The 19,988-nt window shown below is 40.8% G+C and overlaps 1 protein-coding gene across 3 annotated transcripts in view; it reads right to left on the bottom strand.

Annotated features, from left to right (window-relative positions):
* The window catches only part of camk1da (calcium/calmodulin-dependent protein kinase 1Da), a 64,447-nt gene that overhangs the window by 38,681 nt on the left and 5,778 nt on the right, over positions 1–19,988 (bottom strand). Inside the window, exon 2 of one of the 3 annotated variants that reach the window (XM_067581705.1) lies at positions 567–638. The exons of the other annotated variants lie outside the window; for them this stretch is intronic. The gene's annotated coding sequence lies outside the window, so the exon portion shown is untranslated. The remainder of the gene's footprint in view (positions 1–566; positions 639–19,988) is intronic. 3 annotated transcript variants of the gene reach the window in all.

Below are 19,988 nucleotides of genomic sequence, written 5' to 3'. Positions count from 1 at the left end.
TGAATAAATGAATAGAGGAGCATAACGAACGCAGCTAATTCTAGGTCACAAGGGGTCACTGAATAATTTGATGCGTATGAGTCATGTGCTATAGCCATGGGGTTGAATACAGAGAATTGAGATTATGAGATTTCCAGGGAAATTCTCCACAAAATCTGGTCCCATTTCCAGGGAAACGTACCACTAGATCCTGGGATTTTTGGCACATGTATGTTGGTTTACGCCTGTGAAAAATGCTGTTTTGTACTGAAACGAGAAAACCTCCAAACCTCATTAACGCCTTCACATTACAGTGGTAGACATCGTCCCACCTTGAATTACCATTATTACAATAATATAACTGGACTGACTTCACTTGTCTTTTTTTAACGATACCTTTTCATGCTGAAACTTCAGATATTAGTTAAGGTTTTGTGGCAAAATATTTTTTAGATTCACTCAAAAATATGTTTTCGTTCCTTCACTTGTCTGTTTGAGCTTCACTGTGCAGAATGATGTATGTGCAGAATTTGACACTAGAAGGCTGTTTTCACATTCATCTGCCGAAGGAGGAAAGTTTTTCTAACCTGACATGCCAGATGGTTTGTTACACCGAACCATCTGAGAAGTAGTCCCTGGAAACTGGAAAAGGGCAGGCACTGTCAAAAAAAAAACCAAACTTGGCAGGTGATTGGATGAACCATCTGTCTATCACTGTCTTACCTTGCAAGGCAGCTGGATTCGTGAGATCACAAGAGAATCCTCATTGGACACTGAATGGTCTGAACCACCGGTGGTTTGGACACAAGCGCATAACTTGAAGCCTGACAAGACGGATTCTCGTGTGATCTTGTGATGTTGTGATGTTGTGAATCTGAGTTGAAGGTGTGTACCTATAAGCATGATTTGTGACTAGTTCAGAGCCAATCGTGGTATTTACACAAGTGTGATGTAGAAACCTGAAACCTTCAAGTGCACAAACACTGAGAATGGACTTGACAGGTTTTCAAAGCAGAATATCTTTATATATCTTAAAGCGAGTCTGGAGGGGATCTTTCCATGAACGCAACACAGTGCAACATCTGCAAATGGAAAACGATTCAAACAGATCAACAAGTGGCTTCATCAGTCATGCAGACCTTCATCAGGAATTAGAGCAGTAGGGCCAATTGAATTCCTCAAACCACAGAAACAACTTGCTGAAATAGTTGCATGTGATGGATATCCCTTTCTTGCCACAGCGGCAGTATTGACCTCAAGTCTGCTCTATTACAGTAAGATGCTCCCATAAAACCACTCACATGTATAACTGAGGGTTGAACCATTCTGTATGGTTGGTATTGTGATGTTCCCACCTCAAATTTAGTGTACTTTCAAGAGGAATTGTTGCTCTACTAAACAATATTACCACATAATCTAACAAATACAAAATATTAACATCAGAAAATTAGAATAAATGTAATTTTATGATTAATTATAAGCAATGTTTTTAAAATTTAACTTCATTTTAGGCAAGAAATTCCGGAAATCCCTGGAAAGGTCTGATATATTCCTGGGAAGACATCATTTAAAATCACCTCACATCATCCTCACAGCCACAAGGTCTGACTGGATCAACATGTTAGACGGAGCTCTCAACCGCCATCATCAAAATGCTCATCCCTGTGGTTATAGTGAAACAAATGTTGATGTACGGGGATGTGACAGTCAATAACATGAGGATAAGCTCTGATCTCCAGTTAGAAATGATGATAATGCAGCTAATGGCAACAAAAATCGATTACGACATCAGCAAAGACAAGATTTGTACATTATTTGCATGCGGACACACGTTCATTCAAGCTGAATATATAACGTCAAGCTGAACTGTACTGATAGAAGGAAAAAGATCAGAAGAGAGAGAGAGAGAGAAAGAGGGAGCTGTGAATGGCGCTACACACATACACCTCCACCACTACCACAACAGCAGGAGAACAGCATGGTCCACTTCACATTTTGTCAACCCTAAATTCATTTGCTTACCACACACACACACACACACGCACACACACACACACGCAGGGTGAAAAGGACCTGTTTGTATAACATCTGGAAGCTGAGCTCATACACTGGCCTGTGTGTGTGTGTGTATGTGTGTGTGTGTGTCGGGGGTTGACTAGCTGGCAGTCCCTGCTGCCGTTACCCGCGGCAACAATGATTGCATTTCCTCCTGTATGAACCTGTGTAATTGTGTCAGTCGAGCTCCACTGCCTCTGTCAGTGCGCTGAGCAAGAAAAGTATTGGCAGCAACAGTGTGTGTGTGTGTTTCTCCATCAAGAGCATATCCAGCAGGGAAACAGTCTGTCTCACACACTTACACTTACACACACACACACACACACAGTATAGGGAGGGAGAGACTTGACTGGGCTGACAAGGTGACAGTGACACATTTAACATGATGACTGACAGCAGCCATCGGTGTTTCTCAATGTCTGAAACTGAAAATACATTCATCCTAAAGAGTCATTTAGTCATCAGATTCTCCAAAAATCCACCTGAAACAAGGTAACATGGCCGCAAACACACCACAGATTTGATTTGGTGCTTTGATGCTAACATTAGGTTTTGATGTAAACCCATCTGAGTCAAAAGCTTCTCTCTGAGGGCCACTGTGTAACAATCACACACAGAGAACTCCCCAATAGAAGAAGCTTCAAGGCCATAGTGGGAAAACAGACCAGAATGCAATGCAGTAGCAAGACTAGTAGGGATGTGATTAAAACAAAGGCTGCTGAATGATCACATTACTGTATTTCTACTTTTGCTTCAAGTGCCTGCCCCTAATTAGTTTACTAGCTGGACTAATTAGCTCACCAGCTAATTATCTACTGGCTATGATAAGACTTAAAGCGGATATATAATCAAACAAGACCAGGGAGATATTTACTGATATTTGTGGCCATCTTTTAGGTGTTTACCAGCCACATTGACTGAATGCTGCGATGGAGGAAGCTGCATCTGAAATGTTAACGTTGGGAAAATCAGATGTAAAATCTGCTGCACTGTTTACCGGAACCCCACAGAAGGAGAGAGATTATAGACAAGACAAAAGAGCAGCAGTCTGTTATTTTTCACACGACTTTACCTTTCTGTTTCCCTCGGGCCCCTCCTGCCGTTTCTTCCTGACTTTTAACGCCTTACTGCAGCTCCGGTCCAGTCTGATATTACTGAGGCAGCCGGTTATTTATTAAGTAGACAGTTCTTATTTACGAAAAAAATCTTGTCAAAAATCTTCCACTGATTTTTCACAACTCATTCAATCACTGATCTTTTTGTTGAGCTGACAACATCAGGACATTTAACTCACATTTCCTCACAGGAAGGAGGAGGAAAGACAAATGGTGGCCAAACTCCTGGCAAGAATCGGCAACACCTTCCATCTCCTAAATAAAACCCTTAAAAGCGCTCTGGGCAGCTCCTTCAGCGACATGCTGCTCCATCTGCAGTGTGTGAAGGAGCACTATTAGGTCTTTTGTCCCCACTGCTGTCTGACTACTAAATCACCACTCTTCTCTGCAGACCAAACGACTACAGGACTACAAATTAACTAGATTATTATAGATGCTGCTGCGAGTGTAATAATTGTATCTTGTGATGCAAAAACTGCTATTTTCAGGCAATCTTGTTTAATTATTTGATCTATAAAGTATCAGAAAATAGTAAAAAAATTTCCAACAACAATTTCCTAAATCACCAAGACAATGTAATCAGATTGTGTGTTGTGTCAGATAGCGCTGCGACTAACCATTATTTGCATTATCAATTAATCTGTCGATTATTGATTAGTTGTGGGGTCGGAAAATGAAAAATGTTGATTACTGTTGTCAAGGTAACGTCCTCAAATGTTTTCTGTTGTCCCGACCAATGTAAGATATTTAGAATTTGAACATTTTTTATTTTAAAAAAATGACTCAAAACAATTATCACAATAGTTAACAAATAAAATGGTATGGGGTTAATATAGTGTACTATTTAGTAAATAGAGAGTGATTAGGGTCTATGTGTGAGCGTGCATGCGTGCACACACACACACACACATGCACACACACACCTGCATGCAGAGAGGAGTAATGTCAGCTCTGTAGGTCTGCTCCTGCCCGATCAATAATTAGCTGTTTAATCAAAGCCGAAGCGGTTGCCTCTGAATGGCCTTGGCTCTCTCTCTCTCTCTCACACACACACACACACAAACAAACACACACACATCCACATGGCAGAGGGCCTGATAATGACATGGACAAGGACAATTATACAGTGCCGGGCTAACATCATCAGTGAGCAAGCCATGAACACACGCGCGCTAATGTTTTCATGTGCTTTGAATACAAAGTAATCACAATGGTTGAATTGCGTGTCTTGATATGAGTGAAAAGATAGGACAGTTCCTGAAACATATGCAAACACACAAAGAGGGAGTGGACAGGCTGTGTGAATGAGGCAGAATAATCAGGGATAACCCAAAGCAGAGCAGAGAGGAAATGGAGAGATAAGAAGAAAGAATAACAGTGAAATGATGTGAGGGGTTTGCGTGCAGCGAGGAGGGAGGAGAGAACGACAATGACCAACACAGAGAGAGAGAGAGAGAGAGAGAGAGAGAGACAGAGAGATGAAATGTAGTTGGCAGGTAGGTAATGTGGTTCGGTGGCAAACTTCCACTCCTGTTTTGGGGGCTTGAGAACATTTGGCTATCGGACAGAAATGTTTCATCTGAAGCATCTTCCAGTCCACCAGACCAGGAGGAGGAAGAGGAGGAGGAAGGTGTGGGGAGAGGGTGTGATCACATCTTTTATCTGACGCAGTGAGAAAGTTGACTTTGTTGCATTTATTGTATAGTATTAGGTTCATTTGGGCTCAAATTGCCTCATTATAAAGCAGCTTGAAGACTTAATGAGTTTTTGAAACCCTGTTGTTTCCTGTAGCTTCTTCTTCTTTCTTTTCAGGGGACTAAACTGAAATCCACAGTGTAGTTTTGATGGAACTAAGGGGATTGCTTAATAAAATATTTCATTAAACTTTGATTTGGGGTCTACCTTATGTTAAATGGGTCCTCCGGCTCCAACAGTAGGTTTCAAACAGGATTCTTCCAAATATAAACTGTCGAGATCCAACCTCTGGGGAAGTAAGGGCTCTGAATAATACATTTCTTAAATAACCTGCACTCCCTTTTCATTATTTAAAATATAACCTACAAGAACATTTGAGCTGAGATACAATATTGAACATTAAGAGTCACACAATGTCATTAAACTGGACATTTTTTCATGATTTGAGAGGCCAAGAGTAAAAATTAAAGACAAATCAGCAACAACTGATGTGACTTCAACCTTACTGAGTAGGTTTTGGTGGGTTTCCGACCCACAGGTGGAAAACTTATCTGAATCACTATGGCAACAGGAGGCACAGCGTGATGGGTAAGGATTTTATTACAGCTGCAGTGTAAACGCAATGGAGCGGAAAAACAGGACAGGTGAAACACAAACACTTCCGCACACAGGAGCAGGAGCGCACTAACACACAAACCTCACCATCATAACTAGTCTCCATCCGTGAAAAGACACAAACATTTGGTGTGAAATGAGGGAAAGAGAGCTAAGAGCCTCCTTCCTTACGTGGCTTCCTTCCTCTCTTTTGTGTGTGCGTGTGAGTGAGTGTGCGCGCTATATTCCTTTGTTGCAGAGTGCGTAGGCTTAAATAGCACTGTTGCCACGGCAGCAATTAAGTGCCAATTATAGTCTGTATTCTCACTGTGGCTCTGACAGCAGGAGATGAAGACGAGAGAGAGAGAGCGCTGAAAGAAAATGCCTATACAGTCTTCTATGCAATTAACACAAAAATCCAAGAAACAGACACATCAACCAGACTTTGGTCTAAAAGCTCAAGACAGTGTAATCCAAGCCATTGTCCATATAGGCGTGAAGAATGGGCTCCGCTCCACCGGCAATACCCCAACAGATGGGACATGCATGCAGAGCTCTGTACTGTAGGACAAAATTAAACATTAACAGAAAAACATGAACCAGTGCATCCAAACGGATGAATCAATGTCAGAGAGATGCTGAGATTAAAGGTGTGTGAACTGATATACAGAGTTGAGAGGAAACGACAGAGACAAAAACCTGGAGACAAAAAAAAAAACTGTTATGTGGCCCAAAATTGTGAGGAATCAGATTCTCTCGTGCCACTTTTCCACAGAAAAGATGTCATATGGTCTAATCCTTATGTTTACGTGGGATTAGCATGTTAGGCTTACAGTCCGTCAGCTGTGTGATTTATATCCGCGCCGTGACGTACAAACACTGTAAACACATCTGTCACCTGTCCAGCACGGTGCTGTTAAACCAGAAACACAGTGGCTACACCTTATTTTATAAAGTCTATGCAGTACACACAGCACGGCATGGCTATGCTAACGATGCTAGCTATGCTAACTAGCCGCTAGCCGCCACACAGGCTGGTAAAACAGTTCCGTAGCGTCCCTTTGTATCCGCGGGTTGTTGCTCTGTCAGTGTCGGAGCCTCCATGTGGGCAATTGGGTTGTGTTTTTAAAACTTATTTCTGGACTGCTCTCACTCTGCACTCGCCTGAGGACGTAATTGAAACTGTTTGCGCCGATTCATTTTTAAAGAGCAAAAACCAATGGAGAAACTCCAACACTGGGTCAGCCAATAATGGTGTAACTTCATCACTCAGTGAGTCAGTCAATGAGTCAGTCAGTAAGTGACGGACAGACATTCAGGGTTATAGGGCTGGTCTGTGGCCGATCCAGCCAAAAAACACTAGTTCTCAAAGTCAACTTGATGAAAGCTCCTTAAACCTGCTTGACTCAAACCAAGGAAAAAGTCATAAGAAATGGACGAAGGTGCTGCAAAACAAAGATCATCAACAGGTTTGAGAAACTTCCATCAAACTGCAGCAGATGTGGAGACTACAACACAATATTTTAAAGGTCTGAGATTACCTGATCTGATACATGGGCACAACTAAATGCTCAAACATATACAGTGTGTGTGATTTTGGTCTGTCCTGGGCAAAAGTTGACAGTTGTGGCAGAAAAAATCTTTGTTGAGCAATCCAAACGGTGGTTCAACAGATGACTTAAGAATTTTGGTGACCAAAGACGGGGGGTTGGGCAGTGCCAGCTTGTTTTTTGTTTTGCTGCATTTTCTTCTGATGACATGACTATACCTGCACATTTTTTAATCATCTACATTTATACTGGGACATGCTTCAGATCTGATATTGTCTGCAGTTTATCTGTCTATCTCTCTCTACAGTTTGCCCCAGATTGCAACCAAGATTTTCTCATAGCGTGACATGAAGGTGACCTGCAAAATTGCTGTTATTGCAGTGTGCTGTGTAGAGGTCTCAAGTGACTACCATGATTAAAGAGGAGGAACAAGACAGCTGGCAACATGCAGTGTGCATTTTTTCACTATGATGATGTTGTATTATCTTATCTTAATATTGCTTACAATACCTTCTTTGGCAGTTTTCTTTTAACTTTTCCCCGATTCATTTACTAATTTACAGCTAATTCTTCTCAGACATTTTGTTGGAGAATTTGGTTTTTAAGCATTCATACTACTACAGCCTGATGAAATGAATTCCCCTGAGACAAGAAAAACAGAGAGAAAAAGAATTCAGGAGTGGCATAACGTGCATGTGTGTGTGTGTATGTGTGTGTGTGTGTATGCGTGTGTGTGTGTGTGTAACTCAGTGGAAAAAGGGAGTGACTTCACTGGAAAGAGAGAAAGATGATGCTTCCTGTCTGCTTTATGTGCTCACATCACAGGGACACACATGCACAGGCACACACAAACGCAGCAGCCACTGAGGTATGGATTTGCCATGGCAACAGCCCTGACCACTACTGGGATGTCAGGAGGCTTCCCTTATGTTTACATTAATCACCATAGCAACAGCTTCGACCTGTTTGTGAAAGCGTGCTCTGCCACTAACGTTAGCACGCTAACAGTCGCTAACAGATGGCAGTTGTCACACCATCGAGGGTCGGATCAATTAACATTGGGTGTTATAGAAATATTTGAGCATTTTACACAAGTCGGAACTTTGATGTTATTGATATTTAGTGTCTGAATTGACATATCATTCAATAATGGACTGTAATCCACTATAACAGCAGTGGAGCCTTCCTTAAATAAACTGCCATAGAGAGAGAGAGAGCTGTTCTGATGAAAGAGCAGTAGGTGACTCAGCAGTTTGTCTCTTCTGACCTTGGTGATTCCCTTCACCGCTCACACACACACACACACACCCATACACGGATGCAAAGGCTGGCCCACAATAGCATCAAATGTGGCGAAAAGGTACAAGGCTGACTGCAGTGACAGAAACACACACACACACACCGCCAGCACAGCACCGGAGACTCAGTCAGTATAAAAAGGACCATGCTGAGTGAAAGAGACATACAGAGAGAGGGGGGGAGGGGGCAGTGAAAGAATTGGAATTAGCCAGAGCGAGACAATATTTCCTCACTGGAGATTAAAAAGGCATGACCTGAAGGCCACGTTGGAGGTTGTAGTAGTGATTAGAATAGTAATCTGGATTTGTCAGGGGAGGAGAATGTTGTGTTGAGCTCACATGTAGAGCAGAAGTGTATGGAAATGGTCTGTTTAGCTCTGTTGGCTAATTAATGACTAGTGTGATGGATTACAATTTATAGATAAATGCAGTAATTACATTAGCGCTACTAATCTAAGACACGATACTAGTAACAGCTGAAGACTAATATTCATACCGTCATTCCCTATAAAAAGAGCATAAAAACTACTGAGCAAGTCTTTGTTAAGCAGGATCCTAAAGACCAATTATCCTAATTGGTATAATTCCCATTTATCCAAATTGACATTGAGGGCTCTCATAGTAATTTCAGGGCTAGGCTCATCTGGCGCACTTGGATATGCGGTGGAATCATTAAGAGTGCATTATCAAACATTATAGGTTGGCGGGTTAGAATTTGCTTCTTACATGCCTTTTAAAGGCAGGGCTTTCCCCGTCATGACGTACTACAGTTTGGGAATGATGTGGAGAGTTTCCCTCAGAGGAAACTTGTTGTGCACAGTTTCATAATGAATGCAGCAGCTCAAATGTACCACCATGAGCAGATGATGCCTTTTTTTAAAGTTAATTTCATGCTGATGATCCAGCAGTCATCATGTTTTCTGTGCATAGTTGTGTGCAACTTCACTTGGCATCACTATAATCCATCCGATACCCATCCGCAGTTAAATCTCACTGTAGAGCAACTCACTGTAGTTGCTACATAAACTGGCAGTTTCATTGTAATGACCCTGTCTATGATCCACAAATGAATTAGGATTTTTTAACTAACGATTTGTTTCTGAGAACACCACTTTAAAATTTTACCTGGATAAAAAAAAGCCAAAAACAGTCATATCATGTTGGTCATCACTGCAACACATCAACAGTACCTGTACTGTAACTAGAAGTGCGGAGCTCCAGGCGACACTTTGGCCAGACTCATTAAAAAGAAGACGATGCATTCAGTTGTTGCCCCTGGTTACCTAGTGCTTTTTCTATGAGGAACTAGATGGTTTTGAGGAAGTTATTATCGGAGAGAGAAGTTTTAATTGACCTACTATTTTTCATGGAACTGTGTGAACTGTCTCCAATATTGATTTACACTTCATAGGAAACCGTACAGAATAATTCATCATAAGTAGAGGTTTCTGTGGCTATTTTGCATCAGTCCGGTGCTGTTTGCACAAAATATAACCAGCGGATCCGCTATGCGTGATCATGACTTGACAGTGCACAAAATCACTTCTTTTTGAGACTGCAGATTAGAGCGAACAGGGTAAAGGAAAGGCTTTGAGTAAAGGCTTTTAGCTGTCATGGATGACAGATGGTGGTTTAGAATCACTATTTAAAAGAATGAAAGTGGAACAGATGTGCAAAACACAAATAAAGGAGTTTGTGTGATTTTAGAGAGGTTAATGTGGGTTTTATTCAAATAATATGATGAATAATTATGAAAACAGGTGTAATGTGCGTGCTGATGGAAACAGCTAATGGAAACAATTACAGTCACATCAAAAAACAGAAATTAGAGAACTAATTAAAAGTAAATTTTATACTTACCTACAAATTCAAGTATATACACAGTATTAACTGCATCATAACATAACATACAGTCTCCTGTCGTGTAGAAATAACCCAAATCTAATCAGTAAATAAACTCTTCAAGAGACCAGAACCCATGTAAGTAAACAGTCTTATGAAAAACCTCTCAAGAGTAGAAGGAAAAACACAGTCTAGTGTATTGTTTCTCTTTATTGTCCATTGTGTTCTAGGGATTTTATCTACACATATCACACTTTATGAGTAAACATCACTATACTTGCCTTATGCTCCCATTTCCTTTATCTTAACAGAGTGGAGTCTGGTTCACAGGCATAGAGTAGGATGCCAACAAACCTGCTTACTCCTGAGTCCTCTGTTGGCCAATATAGAGATAAGCACCTGCTCTATTAAAAGTTTAATGTACCCCAAATAAAAAAGACTGCGCAAAATTTACAGTGCCAGCAAAAGGGAGCCAGAAATTCAGCTTTTTTGCTTAACTTTATTGTAATTAGTCGCATTCGGAAACAAAACCTTAGCAGACTGTTCAAAGAGAAGGTGAATGAGTCTCACCACAACAAGCTGTTATACTGTATGAAGCTCTCTGTTCCCACTCCTGTTGTTAGACATGGAAATTAGTCATTATTAAGCAAATCTATGTGTCTGCTATAGAGATTTGTGAGAGAACTGCCTCTATTGTATCGGTTGTATCTGTATAAACAAGCTTATTGCAAATAAGAGCCACTACAAAACAGTAATGCTGTTTTGTAGTATCGGCAAACAATGTCCATTACTAACACATTCATACATGTTCATACTTGTTTTTGTCTCTGATGAAATCACTTTCCATGCAGTCATGCTAAATCTCTTTCACACACATGCAAACCTAACCTAATATACCGCTGTCACACCCAGACACGGTCACACACACACACACACACACACACACAAGAGAACAGGTGTTAACAGAGCTGTGTTACAGTTGTTCTGTTAGCTTTATCTTGGCTCTGGCAATAGATTCCGTATTCATTTAATCACCGCTAACACTGTGATAGCATGAGTTAAACACACACAAGCATAACACGAGAGGTGTGTAAACAGGAGCAGACGGTTGTTCAGGGTGCGGCTGGCCTTGCAGTTTCATAGAGGGAGTGTCCTGTACCCAGCGGCAGCCATCACTTATCAGCAGTGTGGATAGGAGAGTCAGCGATGTGCCTGAGAGGAGAATGTAACATTATCACTGAAGTGAGGCTGGACGATACTACCTAAAAAATGATGTCAGCCCTATGAGTCGATCAGAAGCCAGTATCTTCCCACTAAACCAGTTTACTCACAGAAATCAGGTTTCAGGTTGGATCAGATTTCTCCCCTTTTCTCCAACATTTTGTAAGCATTACCTACCAGTGTTGGACAGTAACGTATAACTTTGTAATGTGTTACAATTAGAAATTCAGTAATTATATTGAAGTTACTAATCCCAGTAACACTCTGTAACTTTAGGGGGTTGACATGCTTGCTGACGCTGTTTTACCAGGATACTTTTTAATACCTTTAAAAAGGCCTTTTTTTGTTGAGGTTACATTGTGTGAGTTTGTTTTTTAGTCAGATTTTGCATGTTATTATTTTGAATATGAGGATGTATTGCTACTTGGGGTGTAAAGGTTTGTGTCATAGAACGTTTTGGCAATGCACAACTTAGCCGTAGCATGCAGGTAGCATGCTCATGGATGTATGCTTGCTGGCTTAGCCAAGTTACCCTGGTTACCCTGGTTACCCACGCTCATGTAGTCTTGCTGCCATCATTATTATTAAAATATGCACTATTATCTCTGTATGTAAACAATATCGCGTCTCCCATGACCCCAAAACCGAGGTACATACTGAACCTTGAATTTTGTGCACTGTTACCCCCTTAATCGCTACCTCTAATGATGTGTCCTTTCATCCTTTTTTTTTTTGCCTTTATTGGATAGTTACACTTGAGAGAAACAGGAGAAGCAGGGGGGGAGCATGCAGCAAACATCTCGGCTGGAATCAAACCAGGGATGTTGCGCACATGTAAAAAGCTGAACAGAAACCTGGCGACACAAATGAGATGATGAACATGAGGTACGAAAGGTTTTCCTCGCAACAGACAAAATGCGGACGTAACTTCTATCGACTGTCGCTTCGCAATAATGTCATCACATCGACACACAATGGAATGATGAAACACACATCTGTTAAGGAGCTTTGCCTACATGTGTGTGTGTGTGTTTTTCGTGTGACTGCAAAGCTAAAGTGGCATTCATCCAAATGAATGAAAGCTAGACAGCACTGCTGGAACACAGTGCTGCTCTGACTAGACTGGTGACGCATGCAACATTTTCTCTCACACACACACACACACACACACACACATATGTACAAATCAACAAAAACAACTGGGTGTTACCAAAGGGTAAAGCAGATTTTTACAGATGACACATCGACTGTAACATTACCTCTGTGTCTTCTTAAAGCTGTTTTCACTCCGAGACATTTTAAAACTTAAACACTTTAAGATTCATGTGTGTGTGTATGTATGTGTGTGTGTGTGTTTGTATATGTAGCATTGCGGTTTACTCAAGGACGACTTAAGTGTAACTGGGCCAAGCTGAGCCAGATAAACACACACACACACACACACACACACACACACACACACACACACACAATGATCTAAGTACAGTAGTGGGACTCAGTGAAAGTAGGTCTGCTATAATACAGAAAAAGCCTCCGAGGTGCAGATGAGTGTGTGTATGTGTGTGTCACTCTGTGAAGTGGAATGCTTACCAGAGCAGAAAGTGTGTGTGTCATTTTACAGTAGCATTATGTGTGTGCGTTACTTATGGTATGTTTTAAACCAAAAAAATGGATGAACATAAATGTTTTGTGCTTCTGCATGTTTGCAGGTGTCTATGTGTGTGTGTGATTCTCTGACATTTATTGTCACTGTGTGTGTCCGTGGGTTATGTTTTTGTGACTTTCAACTGTGTGTGTGTGCGCGCGAGCCTGCCTCCTTCTGTGTCTCCTTATGTCTGTGCTTTTCTGTGTGTGTGTGTGTGTGTGTGTGTGTGTGTGTGTGTGTGCAGTCTGCCCTAAATTACCTGTCCAGAAGACAGAGTGTGTGCTGACCAGCAGTGGAGCTGCTGCAGCGCTGCTTCCATTAACGGCAGCGATCACTCACAATCTGATGGGCAACAGCTGGCTGTTACCATGGCAACTTGCTGCATACCCACCAAATATTATTTGGGTATGTGTTGTTACACGATAACTAATCTCAGCAATCTGATTGTTATAAGATAAGGCCTCCGAAAGGTTATTATAGTGACATAAATGCTGCATGATGACAAAGAACAGCTGAGTTATTAACAAATAAAACGCTTTTGAAAAAGGAGCTCTGTTCACGAACAATGAGGCTTCATATAAAGCTCCAATATATAAAGTTGATAGGTGAAATTGGTTTAACTTTTCAGAAATGTTGATATTTCCATCTGTCATCAATATTTTGTTCCATTCCCTCAATGTGTTTATGTGTTAATATATAGCAAATGGCAACCAGTTACAAGATAATGCAAAAAAAAAAACAACTGAGCATAATTTAGCTGAGCAACACTCCTAACTGTGAGGGCAGCTGTGCCATCTTTGATTGAAGATGGGTTGCATTGACTTTAATAGAGATCAGCTCTTTCCCATCAGAGAAAATTGTGTTTTCTGTTACTTTAAACTCACCTGACTTTGTATTTTTCTCCTGCTCAGTCGGCAAAAAGAAATACCTTTCCCAAGATGGATTTATTTTTATATCAATCTTCCTCTGACACATTTTAAAAATACCTAGGTGACAGAAATGTGTTGTTGTTTGGTCCATCTGGTAGCCATCCAAGACCACAGTACATATGTAGCACATTTACACCCGGCATTAAGATCTGTATCTGGATATGTTATCTGGATAAGGAGAAACGCATATTAATGCAGGTGTAAATGAACTCAGAAAGCGTTGTGATCGTAATACAGATGAATCAGACGACTCAGACTTGCACTACGATCAGATCTCAGCAGGTGTAAATGCGATCAGCACCGCGTGTCCACAGTCATTAGAAAAAAAATCATCCCAGTAAGTTGAAAGGTCACCTAGCTCCGCCTCTTCCTGCCAATTAAAGCAAGCCTAGCAGTGGCTAGAAGTCTTCCCTCATAAAAAGTGATTTAGAAATGAATGACATCCATTGATGGCAGCAGTTTCCTTTACCTGGAACGCTACATGTTTGTTGGCAAGTCCGCCAGTTTCGCTTAGCTAATTTGTTTATTGAGATCCGATCACCAGGTGTGCACATGAAACAATAACGCATTTTAATACCAGGTGAAAATGCAAAGACCCATGGATCAGATGTCATTATGATAGATAATGTATCCAGATATAGATCACATGTAATCATGTAAATGGGGCCTTAGTGTGACCATCCTAGAACATACAGTATTAATGTTCTTTATTGATGCCAAGCTATGTGTGAAAGTCTAGCTACTGTTTTAAAGACTTGCGGGAAAGCTAAGCAAACACTAAACTGAAGCACACCGACCAGGTTGAGGGAAAGTGGGTTCACTCACAAGACTCAAACACACAACCAAACATGTACCTAAAGCCTGTTTACTGATAGCAAGCAAGCAGTTTAAATCTCATCTACCAGACGTTCTTAAAATCAAAGTGATACGTGCTTTCTGGAACGTTCTCTCTTAATATACCTGAAGATTTGCTTTATTGTGATCGCCAGAAGTCAGACGTAACCCACATTTTCATTCACCACTGCATCACTGGACCGAGCAGAATGCAAAGTTTCCTCGTCTCGGCTCTGAAAATCAATCACGGCCGTGCAACCTGTTCCCTCTCTCTCTCTGTCGTCTCAACAGGAGACGAGCAGAAAGAAAGAGAAGCTTAGATCTCTGTGTTCCTGCTGCGGATAAAGCCTTACAGAGAGAGCGAGGAGGAAAGACGGACAGACCCAGACAGAGAAAGTCTGACTGATGATTCATTCTGTATTCTTAACAGCGTCCCTCATCCTCTGTGAACCAGGCAGTCATTTCCCAGGTGACTTTAACATTGCTACAGTTTACCGTCAATTATTCCCGTTTTCAATATGTTTCAGAGCAAACACATGCCTATATTTTTTTTATTTATGACTCTGCTTAGGGTTGTCTGTTTAGGGTTGTGCCTGCAGTCATTTTCCCACTAATAAGTGATGACTAACAGCTTATTTTAATACTCATTTGGCTAATAATGACTCATATACAAATGTATGTTCTGTGTTGTACTTTGAGACTAGAGACTTATGTTATCCACACACAGTGGCCTACTTTATTCATGGTTGACTGAAAGTACTGCTGTGGTTGCCTTAGTCAAAAATATATTTTCCTTTCTACCTAACCGTTCTTCAAATGAGTCAAATCAAAACATTAAAAAGTCATTAGAGTCCAGTCATTAGTCATTAAAATGAGTTTTCAACCAATTCATTGAGCCAACATTAGCTTAGAGAAATTGGCTGGTTCATTCTACTAACAAATATTGTGCGTGTATCCAATATTTCTCATTCCTCTCTGACATAGACTTCTGTTATTGTCCAAAAACTATTAAAAGCAATGAGCCACACTGCTGCACTGAGTGACATGTTCCATTGTCCATGAAAATGGTGGTTAACTTGTTTAGAAATGGCCCCAAAGAGTAAAAATAGCGGTATGCTAGTAACCCTCCACCGTGCATGCTAGCTTGTTTTGCTACATAACACAACCTCTTGACTTTTCACTGAAGTTCTTATGTTATGTGTTATGTAGCACAACAAGCTAGTGAAGGAACCACATTTCACACATGTGCAGTGGCGTCTGCTGTACTAGGAACTATGACTGTGCAATATATTGATATTATATTGATATTGTGGTACGAGACTAGATATCTTAGATTTTGGATATCATAATATCATGATATGGCATAAGTGTTGTCTTTTCCTGGTTTAAAAGGTTGCATTACAGTAAAGTGATGTCATTTTCTCAACTTATCCGACTGTTCTAGCTGTTCTATTATTTGTCTTTACCCACTTTTATCTTTTTTATTTATCAAAAATCTCAATATGTTAATATTTTGTGAAAGCACCAATAGTCATCCCTACAATACTGTCACAATATCGATACTGAGGTATTTGGTCAAAAACATTGTGATATCAGATTTTATCCATATCGTCCAGCCCTACTAGGAACCTAACTAACTTATCGAGCGACAGCTGATAATATCTGCTAGCCACAGTTCTTCTTCCAAAGCAAAAACAGCTACAGTGTTCAGCGTCTCTGATAAGAGCAGATGGTGAACAGAGTGAAACGCTGTTTGAAAAAAGTCACTTCCAACATATTTATCCTTTAGCTGTGGAACAAGACACCTATAGAGGCTTATATGCGCTTCTATTCCCCACCTTCTTTGCCTTTCATTACAATTCCTCATTTCCACTCTGTTATCTCTCCTTCTTCCTCCTCCTCCTCCTCCTCCTCCTCCTCCTCCTCTCTGGTATTGGTGTTATATTTTGCACTGGCTATGTCAGAAGCAGCAGCAGCCTCAAGGGAAAATATGCTAAGCTGCTTTCTGACTTGCTTTTCTCTTCAGGTAGACACATGCCACTGCACAAAAGCTGATACCACAGCCATCGAGGTTTACCATTGAAGTTTCCTTTACAGTAAAAATATTGACCAGACTCATTTTCATATGAATAAATGTCTTAATAGTGATTCAGTAACCAGGGCAAGAAAGCTTTTTTTTTTAATTTGCTGCTCTGACCACCTTTTTGAGGTAGGAATATGTAAAGGAAGCTACAGGATCTCAGCCTTCATGTGTGTGAATCATGAGTGAATTAAGCATCTAACAGGAGCCCAGAGGTGTTATGTAGTGTGACACATAACTTAATCACTGTTATGGTTTGAAGACTGGAGGCGTTTGGCTGCTCTGTAGTAGCGGTTGCTGGCTGTGGTTTTACGGATTTAACAGGATATCAGTGTATGAAAGCCTGAGGTAAAACTATGAGCAATATAATTCCAACGCACAACGCAGTCTGAAAGCATTTTCCTGACGTAAACCGTAACACCTGCTGACAAATATCTGATCATGATTTATCCAGGGACATTCTGCATCATAGTCACTGCACAGGCTGACTTATCATTGTTTCAATGGTCAAAATACAACATGGTGGTCTGAGTAACCAGCAGTGAGCAAGGCTATGGTCAGAATTGAAGAGATATGAGTCCAAATTCTCCCAGTGCGAACCCACTCCCTGAAGAGATGCTCAACTGGTCACAGACAGCACATTTTTAACAGTATTATAGATGTTCTGGAGCTTTCAATCATATCGCATGATCTTAATCAGCTGATTGAATTTGCCAGTTGTCATTGAATTGCTATGGAATTTTTCTTTTAAGGACTTCTTGACCTCAGAGACAGCAGTTGACAAAGTTAGATTGTTTCGTCATGACTGGCAATTTTCACCTGCTGATGAAGATCATGTGATGGGATCGAAATTTCCACAACAGCTACTAAATGGACCTCGGGGTGAGATTGTTTTGTCAAGGATGAACTTTGAAACACAGTTTCTGCATGTTGTATTTCTGAGTATAGAGTAAAATTTACATTTGACTCATTCATTTCACTGTTTATTTATATTTTCTGCAAATGTCATCTCCCCACACAAAGCCTTCTCCACTCCAATGTCCTTAAATAGTCGCTACACTATTACATGTGCGTTCACGATTACGTAACTGTAGCGAGCACGCAAACCTGATACGAGCCACAACACGTCTGCCACCGCGTCTACTGTGTAAAGCTGTGACGATTAGTCGATTAATTGATTAGTCGATTGACAGAAAATTAATCAGCAGCTATTATGATAATCAAATAATTGTTTCATTGTCATTTTTAAGCAAATATGACAAAAATATTTGCTGCTTTTAGCTCCTCATGCGATGATTTAATGCTTTTCTTTGTCATACATGATAGTAAACTGAATATCTTTGGGTTCTGAACTGTTGTTCAGACAAAATAAGTCATTCAAAGATGTCACTTTTGACTCTGGGAAATTATAACGGGCATTTTCACTATTATCTGACATTTTATAGACAAAGCGATTAATCAAGAAAATAATAATCAGATTAATCAGTGATGAAAATAATCGTTAGTTGCAACCCTGCTACTGCGTATAGATCCTTGTTGATGATTGGTTTGGGGTCTAAATCATATAATATTGACATTATCCTTTTTGTCTTGAGAGTGTGCACACAGCCATAGAGGAGACGGCATGAGAACAGACGCAAAGACCATCCTGAACCCTCAAATTATACGATTCCTTTGCAATTTTATTTCTCAAAAGCAAAAACCAAGAAACTGTTTCCAAACCAGAATTAACAATGTTTACATTTTTCCTTCTCTTGCCAAGCATTTTGTCATAAACTGATACACAAGCATGTGGCTCCTTTCTTATCTAATTCAAAGATGTTAGATAACCAAAGCACTTCTCACGGTGTAGCCCATATACCATGTCCTCTGTTGACTTCTAATGATGTTTTGAGAGGCCATTAGCCTGCAGGCAGACAGTCCCCCAACTATGCTGACCACCAAGCACCCTGTCATCCTTAATCACCAAAATATGGTCACCCCACCAACTGCTAACTCCATCATAACAAGCAACATTAACGTCCCAGCAGGCTGTGGCCCTGATTCCCCCTCGAACAGCAGATGTTGTTGTCGAGACCCTTTAGGATTGCACAACAGCACTGAAACCAAATCCTTCAGTCAAGGGGAAACAAACTGAAGCATTACCATCAAGTGTCCCATTTCCTCAGCTGCCCCACAGCACAAGTATCCATTTTGTCTCTCTCATACTGCATGTACTGTACCTTATCTGTGTCTGACCATGCAGAGGAAAGGATGGGAAATGTCTTTTGCGTAACATCTCTGACTTCAATTGCGTTTCTTAGAAGGGGGCAACAAAAAGGTCGTGAGAAAACAGCATTTTGTCTTGCTTCCATAACTGACAAAGATGGAGTCACAGCGGGATATCAGGACAAGCCGCCCCAGATGAAAATGGAAAGTGTGAAGTGCTTTTTGATGCGTAATGCCGAGCTTAAGAAATATCTGACTCTTTTTTTGTACAACAAAAGGTACAGCACGAGGTAAATGCTAACAAAGTGAAGAAGCGAAAGGATACAAGAGAAAAAAAAATGTCTTAAATGTCAATTTTTTTTGCCAGTTAATGATAAATATGTGTTATAACACGACTGAAATATAACAACTTAACTCAGACTTTCTCTCAGGACGTGAACTTTCTCCCTAGCCTCTTCTTAAAGACGGCCACTGTGTTTGCACAGGTGAAGGTAGGGACACCAACGTGCTCACAGCTGTCGGACAGAGTGTGTCACAACAGCACAGAGACAACAGGCTCTCAGCCCGGGGCCATTATAAGCTGGATGTGGTCGTCAAGAGGCTTAAAATAGAGCGCTGATCCGATAATGGACTAAAGTTTATGATCATTAATACTCAGAGGTCTGGACACACGTGTCAGTCTGCGCAGAGATGATGATGATGTTACCCCTCCCCCCTCCACACACACACACACACACACACACACACACTAATAAATTTACACAAAGTGCTTTTAGTGATGAGGAAAGTCCTGACAGCTGGCATAAGCAACAGTTTTATTTGCTGCACGTACAAAGAGGAAAAAGTGACTTTTTTTCCCCTTCTGCTGCTTTTAAAAGTCCAACTTGGCGTGGGAGTGAGGGTATGCGTGTGTCAGGGATGTCAATGGTTAACCATTAATCAG

This window comes from Thunnus thynnus, chromosome 23 (genome assembly GCF_963924715.1).
Source record: "Thunnus thynnus chromosome 23, fThuThy2.1, whole genome shotgun sequence".
Lineage (NCBI taxonomy): Eukaryota > Metazoa > Chordata > Actinopteri > Scombriformes > Scombridae > Thunnus > Thunnus thynnus.
The sequence above is the reverse complement of the archived record's forward strand: the minus strand, read 5'-3'. Positions and strand labels throughout refer to the sequence as shown.